This window comes from Nylanderia fulva, unplaced genomic scaffold (genome assembly GCF_048542155.1).
Source record: "Nylanderia fulva isolate GAGA-0341 unplaced genomic scaffold, ASM4854215v1 Scaffold9, whole genome shotgun sequence".
Classification (NCBI taxonomy): domain Eukaryota; kingdom Metazoa; phylum Arthropoda; class Insecta; order Hymenoptera; family Formicidae; genus Nylanderia; species Nylanderia fulva.
The window spans coordinates 4,768,256-4,781,781 of NW_028191026.1; the positions used below are offsets into that span (position 1 = coordinate 4,768,256).

General features: G+C 29.7%; 1 protein-coding gene across 1 annotated transcript in view; it reads left to right on the plus strand.

Annotated features, from left to right (window-relative positions):
• Nucleotides 1-13,526, plus strand: part of LOC114929988 (adhesion G protein-coupled receptor E3) — a 112,467-nt gene that overhangs the window by 6,774 nt on the left and 92,167 nt on the right. The gene's annotated exons all lie outside the window — the stretch shown is intronic.

A 13,526-nucleotide genomic window follows, 5' to 3' on the forward strand; every position in this document is an offset into this window, starting at 1 on the left:
ATTTATTACGCGAGAGATATTTGCCTTCCTGTTGTTTAATTATAACTAGAGAAAGAAGAACTTAATTAAACGCTCAGATTAATTAATCTCTGAAGCGTCCTTTGCTCGATGCACCTTTCCTGTTTTCCCTGCGTTTGAATTAATCGTTCATTACTTATTTACTTGTTGTTTCGTGTTTGCCTTATTTGTATCCTGAATCTTGATAAAGAATTTAATGCAAGATTGCAGGATGAATTATAACAATATTTTATCCTTCTCATATTTTCTTGTCAGATTTTTCTCGAAAAAAAAAATCTAAATATATAAATATAATATGTATAATTTTAAAGGACTGCTTTTTTACAAAAATGATTTTCTATATAAATTTGTTTTATATAAAACCATTATGAATTATTGGTAAGTACATTTTTTATTCAACTATATTGATCTCATCAACATACGATTAAATGTTGGAAAGAGAATAAGCGCGAGCGTTATTATTTTTAAATGAAAAATGATTGACTGATATATTAATCAATAATCTACATGATAAAACTAATCTACTTATATCCCAAAAATTGGATATTAATTGAATATATATTTAAATATTAATTTATAAATATAAATACAAATCACTGATTTTAGTCATTAAAATATATTGATTACTTCATAATTTTAAATCATTTTTTAAATCTAACGTGTTTTAACTGAAATACTTATATATATTTAATTAACAAAATAGTAATTAGTCAAGTTAACAATTTTTTTTTCAGCGCAGGCTATAAAAATAAATAAAATCTGCAAACGTTGAACTATATGACGATCAAAATCTGCCAATGGCAGATCATTGAAATACATTTCCTAAATTTTTTTGTTTCCTATTGCGTTATATTTCTAAAAAATGTGCAACAATTTATTTCGGAAATTGGTCGGAAAGTTCTATCTCACGCCAGTCACGTCCCCTTTATATCCTTCTATTTTATCCTCAATTTTCGGCACGTTGGCGATTCCGTTCGTGATTCTTATAGATCGCCGATTCACACAGGGTGCTAATCGGTGTACCCTTAAGTCGAAAGACGATACCGCCGGAATATCAAACCACCTTATAGCTTCCTTCCTGACCTCGCTCTCGAAAGGCTTTCTCGGAAGGAGTATCTTTTTCTTCGTGTTTTTCTTCGCGATTTAATATTGTGTTTACTTACAGCGCGACTTCAGAATTTTTATCTCGCTGATAAATCGAAAAATCGATGAATCGCGGCACCCCATCTCCGTCAATGACATTTCGACCTTTATCTTCGAACGCGAATTAAATCGCCGACGAAGGAATGGAGCAAAATCAAACAGAAAGAGAGGGAAAAGGAAGAGAGAGAGAGAGAGAGAAAGTTTCATGATCGATCATCGTCCATCGCGGAAATTGCCGGGAAATGGGAAAGCGCAGCCACGAGGTTCCCCATCGCACTCGGTTCCAAAAGAGTCAACCGTCCGGCGATCTTGGATGTGGGAAAAAGACTGGACAAAAAGTTATCGCCGCAAATGGCGTCGATAAAACGCGTCGAACTTCGGTGCTTTATCCCATTTTCCTATCAAATGTAAATTCCTTCCAATATATTACGTTTTCGGGAAGATTTTTCGATATATCGCGAAAATCGATGATAAATTTTGCGTGTATATAACAAGAACGATCATTTCTACTAGAACATATTCATATTTTTCTTTCGAGATATATTAACAAAGATATATTCACGTAAATGTAAAATATCGTAATAATAGTTAAAATGACTATCGATCTTTCGATTCTTTTCGAGTTGTTAGCGAAGAAGCGAACGTCGCGTGAAAATAAATTACATATTTTCATCACGGGAAGTTTAAAATTTTTCGCCGAATTTCTCCTCGTCGAGTTCAACAGGTTTCCACGCACAGAATTTCGAACTTATAAAACAGTTTTTCTCGCTCGTCACCAGCTTGTCAAGTATCACTATCTTGAGTTTCATCTCTATAATTCAAAGTGTTCAATTTTCATAAATTTTGCTTAACATTATTTTATTCTTAAATAATTATTTATCGCTTTATTTAGCGTATTACTTTATCATTAATTTTAAATTTCTCGAATGTCTAAATATCTTTGAAAATCAATTTCAAGAGTTCACTTTTTTATCGTTAAAAAAACACTATACCGCGTCAAGGAGATAAAATCATCTCGCGACTGCGACCTTTATATTTATTTTTCCTTAATGGAATTTCATATCTTCAAAGACCTCCCTCGCTGCAGCTAATTAGATTCGTGGCAGGAATAATTTTCGCGCGAAATGTTATATTTTCTTAGATAAGTACTCGCGCGTAGAAAAGCTGTTTTAGTTAGTCGGCAGGATAAACTAGTCAAACGACTCGTTGTAATAATAATAATAATAAAATCCCTCTCTTCCTTTTCCTTTATTTTCCGTACGAATTTTGTCTTTCTACCCACTATATATTTTCCGGAGAAAACAAAGCCTGCGCACGTTCGTTTATTTGCGTTATATACTATATCGCGCGATATTTCAATATTCCGGCGACCGAGTTGTTATTTTTTCATTACGTGTCGCTATTTTCATTTCCCCTTTATTATTTTTTCTACTTATTGCTATTTTATTTAATTTTTCTCCTCGCTGTCGAGAGAAAGAAATACGAGTTTCACTCCTGATAGGTATATCGCCGCATTTTGATTACGTTATTTTACGATTATTCTTGTATGCATTTTAATGTTCCGGAAATTGCGATTTTCCCGCTCTGTGACGTTACATTACGCGGTTTTTTATATATCTTTCACGATAAACGGAATGCTCGACCTCGTTACAGCGATTCCATCGATTTGATGGCGTTTTCGCGCGAATTGTGTTTGCGATCGCCGTGAAATTCATACTGATATTTAATCAGTGCTCAATGATATTCAACGCGTATTCAATCGCTCATTGATACCACTCGTTTATCTCGTTCATCGCGACCGGCATCTGACAGCTCTTGGAATTGACCTTCTATTTACCTATTTATCATTGTGATTCTGCGCGTTTTGAATCAGTTTCCTATATATAGAATTTACAAGTTTCATTTTATTTTCCATGCAATTATATATCAATGATATGAAAAGGCTCAATTATCGGAGTTAAAATCATTAATTTTCTGTAACACGAAATGTGAAGGAACGGAAACTACACTGAAAAAAAATTTGTCAACTTGATTAAATCTTTCGACTAAATATTATTTTGTTAAGCGAACCTAAAAATATTTAAATTAAATATAACATATTAAATTCAACGAAACGTATATTTGACTTAATTACTAATATATGTTGATTTATCAGAGTTAAAATCATTAATTTTCTGTAACACGAAATGTGAAGGAACGGAAACTACACTGAAAAAAAATTTGTCAACTCGATTAAATCTTTCGACTAAATATTATTTTGTCAAGCGAACCTAAAAATATTTAAATTAAATATAACCTATTAAATTCAACGAAACGTATATTTGACTTAAATACTAATATATGTTGATTTCACAAAATAGTAATTTAGTTGAACGGTTTAATCAAGTTAACAAATTTTTTTTTTTCAGTATAGCTATTTTATATTTTTGTATGTCTTAAAATTATATTATAATTGCATTTGCAATAATAAAATTAGGAAAGGATTATTACATTATAATCCGATTATCAAATTAGGATCCTTTGTAGGATAAAATTGACAAAGAGTTAATTTGACGCTAAATAGTTGAATTATTTAATTTACTTTTAATTGCAAAATAAAATAATTATTGGACTTTGGAATGAAATGGCGAGTGGCGAACGGTGGAAACTAAATTACGTTTAATTAATACGGTTATGAAGATTACATTACTCTCCGAATTCGAGTAAAGGAATACTTGGGAGAGCGCGGAATAAAATTGAATGCCGAGTAATATTTGAAACGAAATATTCCATGGAGACTTTCATAAGGACAGTGTTTTAATTTCCGTTATTCCGTTACATATAGCCGCGTGAGAGCTTCCGCATGAATGTACATGCACACATGCACACGTATGCACGCAGGTGTGAGCTTTAAATAGAGGCTTTTTGCGGGACGCTATTGTGGAGAACGAGATTACGATGTACATTCAGTAAGCTGCCCGTACATTATAATAGTTACAAATTTAATGCTTCCATTTCGAGAGCGTTAATAGGTTAAGCTCACCGCACAATACCGTGTGACAATTTTTAATTAAAAACATATCATACATATATAGACGCGCACTCGGATTTTCTGGTTATTACATACCGCAGTAACGATGATATATATCATAAATGTCTTTAATCCGTTGACATTTAGAATGAAATATATCATAAATGTCTTTAATCCGTTGACATTTAGAATGAAAGTAATTAAATGCGCAATCTAATCCCACTATAGCGTGAAATAATGCAATAAAATCCTATCAAGTGAACATTTAGGTACTCGCCAATTTCATTTTAATACGACGGGGCAAGTATGAAAATTTTAACTAAAAGCTGAAGAATTTACTCCCTCATATACGTATATCGAGAGACATAATCTTATGAATATCTAAAATTAACCAAAGTTACCTAATTTTAATAGGGAGTATTAACGAGTTTGAATTTAATTAACTGTACATTTACCTTCGCTCACTAAGCCATACGTGAAAAGCGCTCTGGTTTATTCAATATATCAAATTCGATATTAATTCACCGATCTAATGAAAAATCACACGCGAAATTAAGTCTCGGTATAATGAAAATATTAATTGTTTGGAATTACGTTCGATTCAGTTCCTCGCCAATTTACCGATATTTCATTATTTTAATACGTGGAAGAACACGGCGTTGAAGGATATCCCAATTTTTATATTCGATCCCAAAAAATATCGATAAATCGCGGAGGACGATATCTTCGTCAAGATATCTCCGATTAAATGGCGTTATTGCATACAAACCCCCGGCATGCAATTTCGCGACCATTATTCATTCGCGTCACGCGAGAGCCGCGATTCGGCAGTCCTGCCACGATTATCCTCCAAATTTCGAAACGAGGGGGCTGATGCTGATAATAATTTATACCGCCGCTCGCGGCTTGTGCGTCGCATTATTCCGCGTGGCTCGTTACAATATCCCCGACCAATATTCTCGCGGGACGTGCAATTTCATTTTACGATGCGCCCTCATTGTTATCCGAAAGCGTAGATCACGATTGGTCGCTCGACTAATGATGTTAATTGCTATCCAATCGATTATTTCGCGATCGCGGGATAAATCTCTCGACGAAACTAATTTGCGAGGTAGTAAGAAGATTTTCCGCAACAGCAAATCCGCATCTTATATGTATATACTGTTGTTATTTATTATTTAGTAAAATGTTGCATTTTTTTGCAACAGCGTATTATGATTTGTTTTTAACGAAGGATCGTCTAGAATTATATTCACAATAAACGTAAAATTGCATAAATAAGAGAATATTCAGGGTGTCTAGCGGTCAGGGAAATCTGGAAAACCGGGTATTGTTAGGGAAGTTTATAAAATTAGAATTGTCAGGGAAAAGTCAAGAAATTTTATTATTTATCTGAATTTTTTCTACATTTGTCTCAATAATTTGACATTTTTTACTCAATAAATATCAACTTTTCCTTGACTACCTGCACGCTAATTTTCTGTGTTGTTAAAAATCGATTCATCTATGTTAGAGCGTGTTCATTAATTTATATTTTCATCGTCGTATTATTTTATTTTAATGTTTTTAATAGAGACAAAACCAAAAAAAATTGATATAATGTAAAAAAAAAGGTGATTTAAATAGTTTGTAGTGACATGTTTGCAGATTGCACAATTGATTAAAATTTTTGTTAATTTCCGAATCTTTTCATTGTTGACAAAAATATCTCAAAGATTTCATGATTTTACATTTAATTGATTTATCATACAGATATATGCAAATTATATATATTTGTGAAAAATACTAAAAAGTCAGGGAAAGAATTAATTTCTGGTCTTGGAAAATCTGAAGTCAAGGAATTTTTTTCATTGAGTTTGCTGGACACCCTGTATATACTATATACATTATTATTTATTATATAGGTATATATTATTATTTAATAGAAAGTTGCATTTATTTCTGCAACAGCATATTATGATTTATTTTCAACGAAGGATCGTCTAGAATTATATTTACAATAAACGTAAAATTACATAAATAAGAGAACATATGTTAATAGTTTTTGAAAAATACATACACATATACAGTACTATATACATTATTATTTATTATTATAGATATATATTATTATTTAATAAAAAGTTGCATTTATTTCTGCAACAGCATATTATGATTTATTTTCAACGAAGGATCGTCTCTAGAATTATCTTTAAAATAAAGGTAAAATTGCATAAATAATAGTTTTTGAAAAATAAAAATCAGATTGTAGGCTCGATGTCTTGGATCTCTCGAAATTGCACGCTAAAGCGAGATCCAATCGTTAATTGACTCCATCGTAAATGCATAATTATGCCATTAGGCGAGGCCACGTCGCTTTATCGTAGGTCTCTTATTAGACACCGCCGGTTAATTAAATGTTCGTACTCGGAAAGTCGAGCGGTATTGTGTTACATAGTACGGAAATTATGTTAAGCGGGGGTTCATGTTCCGGCAAGGTGGGCGACTGCAATTAAGTGCATCTTGCGCCGCATTGCATCGAGCCGGAGCGAGAGATAGATAGATAGATAGATAGAGAGAGCGAGACGTATCGAGGGGAAGCATTTAACTTCGTTTTCACGTTACCCTTGACGAGGTTAAAATCGCTGTGACAATCTATCGCTGGGGACAATATCGTTAAGCCGCCTATCGTTACACCCGATAGATTTCAGCTGGCCGTGCGCCGCGAAATTCATCTTTGTTAATGGACTGTCCCTTGACTAACAGAATACCAACCCCGAATAGTCGACTAATACACGCGTGCCGTGCATGACGACGAAAGCACATTCGCTCGAGAGGATTCGTTCGATGCGACGTGCACGGTGTGTAAAGGAAATTAACTTGGGATTGCGTCACGTTAAGCAAATGACGTCACACACAGAAAAATACTGTATATAAGTAAATATTACCGATTTCAAGTATTTCATGAGTTCATATATCTGCAAATATATAATAACTTCATCATAAGCATCATATTTAATCAAAATGTGTTCTAATAAGTTTGATACTTCAATGAAAAATATTAAATTAATTAATATTCTATTTGTTTTTTTTTATCTGACGTCTTTGATAAAAGTTTATAATATTCTTGAAAAGAAAATAATTTCTTCTTTTGAATATATGACGTTGAGTACTTTTAATATTTGTGATGAGTTCATTTTAAGTCTATTAGGAAGAAAATATTCTTTGTTAAAGATAATTGTTAATTAAAATAGGGAAAGTAAAATGAATAATTAGTTTTATTAGAAATTTAAATATATTGTTGTTGAAATGAAAAAAATATTTATGTAAAATTAAATGATTTTAATAGGTTTTTTTTCGAGGATAATAATGAAATATTGATATATATGAAGATTATAGATTATATATAATTTAATATGAAATATATATATTCTTATATGTATATTTTCAAAATTAAAAATATTTTACTGAACATGGAATTTACACATAGGAAATGCTACTAATGTTAGAAAATAATATTATAAATAAAAATGGATAAATGGTTTTTATAAAATAAAGTTCTAATATTTACATAAAAATAGTAATTTTATATATATTTTACATTAAAATGTATTTTCACTTTAAAAAATATGGAAAAAAATTACAGTGATAAGTGAGTAATTTTTCCAGTTTTGAAAAAGTCGTTTCCATTTAAAAGTACATGGAATTTTTCAGTGTAGATCTTGACTGTTTATAATTTATATTATTTCCTTTATATTGCAGAAAAGATGTGAAACGTTAAAAGCGACGAAAATAAATTTATATTTTTTTAACAAAATTCATTTTGTTATAATACTTTGACTATACTATTTCGATGCTTTGAATTCAATAAGGGCGATTTATTAATTTGCGAATAAAATTCGGGACGTAATTTATATTTCTGTATATGTGAAATATAAAAGAAACACATTTATGGAAGTAAAACATATATCAGGATACACAAGTAGGATATACACATTAGAATACACAGTACATAAAATTATAAGTAGATCTTTATCTTGAATTTTATCGCAAGTTACATCTAAAGCGGGTTTTGAAGCTACTTTTGTAAATATTGTTTGAACAATGCAGATTGTTTGATGTAACATTAAAGATCAAATCACTGCAAAACTTTGTTGAAGTTTAAAGCGTTCTTAAAGCAAAAATTTTTAATTTGCTTATGTTAAGCAACAATTTCAAATTATTATATTTTTATATTAGAGAAAGACTTAAACCAATTTATCTCGTAAAATTGCTCATCTGATCAAAAATTATCTCTAATAAAATTATTTCATGTAATTTTCGCAAAATCCATTATTTAGAATCTATATATAAAATATAAAATAATTTACTTTCATCGATGCGCAATGATAAAACTGTAATATAACAATATTGAGAGCCTTGTAAAGTACAAATATATTTAGTTATAAAGCAATATCCAAAAAATTAATATTTACAAAAATAGTTAATTAAGTTTTTATTTTTTTTAGATATTTAAAAAGTTATATGATTTCTGAAAACAAAGCTTTCGAAAATATAAATTTGTATGAAATCTGATAAAAGAGATCCCATTTTTACGTAAACAATTTAAATAATAAATCTTAAAAGTAAAACATTTTATATATATTTATATATTGTAAAATGTTGAAAATATTTTATGATAGAAATAATTTAAGCGAGTATTTTAAAATAATAAATATGATATTTTATGTAGTTATTTTATATTATATACAATGATACAAACTGAAGCACCACGAAGATAAATGAATGTCTATTACAAAAAAGTAAAAACATATAATTTGTATAAATTGCTTATATCACAAAACACATATATCTTTGGAAATCTCTCTTTTTGTTGTTCTTCTTTTACTGCTGCTTGATGCACACATTCGCTCGAAAGCACAGTTTTTACGATCAGCTGATCGGGTGACATTTTGCACACTCAACATTTATTAATCGACGCTCACTTTATTATATCGCAATAGCGAGCAAAATGTGAAAACCGCAATTTACGCAATATTAAAAAAAATTATAAATGTACGCACTATCTGACAATGGCAATATGCTGTTTCTGTTATTAAATAATTGAACACGCTCGTGCGTTTTATGGCATTTTTGCTATCTCGTGTGTTATAATATAAATGAATAATTCAAAGTTAAAATTGAAGATAAATTCGTAGAATATTTCGTAGCCGATGTTTCGACCGAATAATTCGTACAAATGGCGAAATTATGCGCAATTGACAATTATCAAAATATGACGTTGTTTTCACTACACAGAGAGAATTTTCTCTTAAAATTTACCCTGAAAATCAGGGTAATCGTGGGACAATATGGCACTGAAAGAATTTTATAAGAGTTTTTCTGATTAATATTTACCACAATAAAAATATTAATATCTACCACAATAAGTCGATTAATTTTATTACGTACATAGTAAAATTTACTATGTACATATTAATATTTTTTATTGTGGTAAATATTAATCAAAGAAACTCTTATAAAATTCTTCCAACATATTATAATTCTAAGGGTAAATTCTAAGAGAAAATTCTCTCCATGTAGTTTTCAGTTCGACTTGTGAATGATAAAATCACATCAACAATAGCACTAAACGACACCAAAGCCACATTATTAACAGTTGCTTGCTGAAATATTTTACACATGACATATGTATATAGACGCGAAATCTTAAATTATTTTTTTAAAGCACTTTGCAATATAAATAAATTATTTATTAAATAATTGTATTACGTAGTTTATTGTCACGTTAAATATTTGATTGTTTACTCGCGCGTTCGCGTTTCCAATTTAAATCGTCGAGAAATCGAAAATAAATTTGTCTCGAAATATTATCGAAATATTAATTATCTAAATATTTTAAATATTTTATTATCTAGATATTAATAAATATTAATTATCTAAATATTAAATATCTTAGGGGATAGCGACATATTCGCGTTTCACATATCGTAATATCATGCCTCATATATTATACGAAATATTCGATTATTATGTTTAATTATTATATAATTAGCATTTATTAGTACGCACGATTATTGTAAAATTTAAATTAAGTAATTAAGATGGGAAGTAACGAATAATTGTGATATAAATCACGTTTAAGATTTCTCATTATTTGTCACGTGAAATAATACACGATACGGTTGTTGTTGGAGTCCCGTCGCGTAATAACAAAGTTATCGAGCAAATGTAAACAATGGCGCTTACAATAATACATACTTGATCTTCTCATATCAGCAGATATCGATATAAAACGTGTTTTGTGTGTCGTATTATCTCTTGAAATACGTCAAGTGTCAAGAGAACAAAATGCGGATTTATCTTCATATTTTACCTAATTCCTAATTTATCCAATTGTGCTATAAAATGCTGTAAAATATAATATTAAATTACCATTTATTACATCGTCGTCGCTAAAATATGGTCCATAATGATCGCTGATAATCTTACCGAGTTAATCGTAGTTTTATACGATCGTAATTTTGGCATTATTCCATTATCGTAATATAATATAAAGTATGGCGTACGCGATTAATCGCGATCGGGAATGCCATTTAAAGTGCAATTAAACGTGTTTTCGCGAATGAGCCGTAAAACAATAGTAAAAGCATAAAAGAGAAAAAGGAGCAGAAGATCCGGCGACAGCCAGTCAACTGTCAAATAAACAAATGTGATATGATTTTAATTAATTTAATATTTGTAGTTTGTGGAATTAATCACTCGTTTATCTTTGCGATAATAATTAAATCATTTTAAAAAAATACTCAGATTATTTTATATAATAAAATGTATAAAATAATTAATACCTATATATTTTACGTTTATTTTTAGAAAAAATCAATTATTTTTAATTAAATATCTATAGAAACGAAAAATGAAAGATTTAATTTCGAGCATTAAGTATCTTTGAAATATTAATTTTTTTTTAATAATATTATTTTTTATAAGCTGTACGTAAGTTATAAATTCTCGCGAAAATTATCAGATAAATCAGTTGAAGTTTTTTTCTGACGTTTTGGTTTGTTGCCTGTGTTAATATTAGCAAATGAAAAATTGTTGTTTCGAAAAGCGAATTCTAAATTTCAATGTTATGTTACAAATTCGCGTTAGTTTGAATCGTAGAGATAGCCTCTCAAATTCTCTCGTTATTCCCCTTTATATAAACTTACCGTATGCAGCTTTGCTACAATATTATCTTTCGTTCGAGCAAAAGAAGAGGTAAATTTACCTAGTAAAATCGGATAAGATAAATAATTTAACAGTCTCTTTTTCTCTGTGTGTACGTCATTACTGTGCGCCTCTTATATTTACACGTTAATGCAATTCACGGTACACGAAAGGCAACGGCTTCCTATATATCCGCGTTAAAATGATTAACATATACTATGTAACGATGCAAGACCTTCGAGAATGTCTCGGGAGGATAATATCTTCTCTCGAATGTATCCCTGGATAATTCAACGCGCTTCTCCTTAATACGCTCGTCCTGATAACGGGTTATCAAGTTGCCGCCTATTGTTAGGTTACGTAATTTGAGTTTAATCTCCGCGTAATTAGCAACATACATCTCGAGTAATTTGCCGCATTCAGGAAGCGGAGGCTGAGAATAGATTATGCACCTTCTATATCAACGTTTCAATCGCTCACGTGTATTTCGGACGCTGCTATGTAATTTAGATATATGCATATTTAATTGCAATTTAATGCAGGCTCTTTTACAATTTCGCGTTGTATTGTTCGATATCAAATTATAAGCGTTTAGGGTGATCATTTATTTATTAATTGTGAATTTATCAGCGCAAAGAAAACATTAAATAATTATAATAAAAAATAATTATGTAATATATACAATACATATATAGTATTAAGAAAAGGGAAAAGGAGATCATACATATAAAAAAAATTATATAGCTCGATATTGCAGTAAATAATATATATTTTATTATTATTATTAATTGGAAATGTATATGAAAATATTTCTAAGCATTCTAAATACACTGAAAAAATTCGATGTATTTTTACATGGAAATTACTTGTTCAGAATTGGAAAATTACTTGCTTATCACTGTAACTTATTTTTCTATTTCTTTTAAAGTGAAAATACATATTAATGTAAAAATACATGTAAAAAATATAGGTAAAATCACTATTTTTATGCAAAAATCATATGTAATTTTAAATTTACTATTTTTCCTTTATTAGCACTTTATTTTTAAAATATTTATCCATTTTTTATTTATAACATTATTTTATAGCATTTATACATTATTAGTATTTCCTATGTGTAATTCCATGTTCAGTGAAATATTTTTAATCTTGAAAATATTTAAGAATATATTTCATATAAAATTACATATAATCTATAATCCTTTTGTATAAGTAGCAATTTGCATGATTATGCTGGGTCGAAAAAAATCCTGCATAATCATATAATTTTTAATATTTTTTTCAGTGTGTATTATAATAATTCTAAACATATTCTAAATAATTCTAAATATATTCTAATAATTTCTAAACAATTCTACATCTTTCATTCAACAATTTTAAGATTGATTTCCGCGTGCGCGAAGGGATAAATCTTGTTTAATATTTTATTGCCAATTCAATTTATATATTCTTATTTACGAATATATTTATTATTATTATTATTAATTAAAAATGTATATGCCAAATATTTTTAAATAATTCTAATTAATTCTAAATATATTTTAATAATTTCTAAACAATTCATTTAACAATTTTAAGATCGATTCACGCGTGCGCAAAGGGGTAAATCTTGTTTATTATATTTATTGTCAATTGAATTTTTTCAAATATTCCTTGAGATATTCGTCGAACGGATTAATGGATTAATTTAATTGTCTCGTCACAATGCAAATGTCGCGTGACGTTGTTGTTTTCGCACGTTGACATCTGGCCGGTTAATCGCCTCGAAGCCGCGCCCCAGGGTGAGAGCACTTAAACTCGCGAACTCCGAATGCACGAATTCTCGAACTCTAACGAGCCACAATTGTGGCGGCGCGCGATATCCGGATTAGTCTAACTTTTCGAATTTACAACCGTTGTCCTCGTTTAGATCCGTGGAGATGGATTGGACCAGCTGATGCTGGTCTAATCTGCCCACGATAAGATTAAATCGATATTTGCGTACGAGTAATTATGCGAAACACGATGGAGCATCGTTACTGTGTGTAACCCATACTCTCGTATCACAGCAATGTGTAATTTAATACGAGAATAGTAATATCTATGATATATGTAATTATAATTATGAATTATTTAATTTATATAATAACAGATTATTTGTTTATTTAATTTATAATTACAATTTATA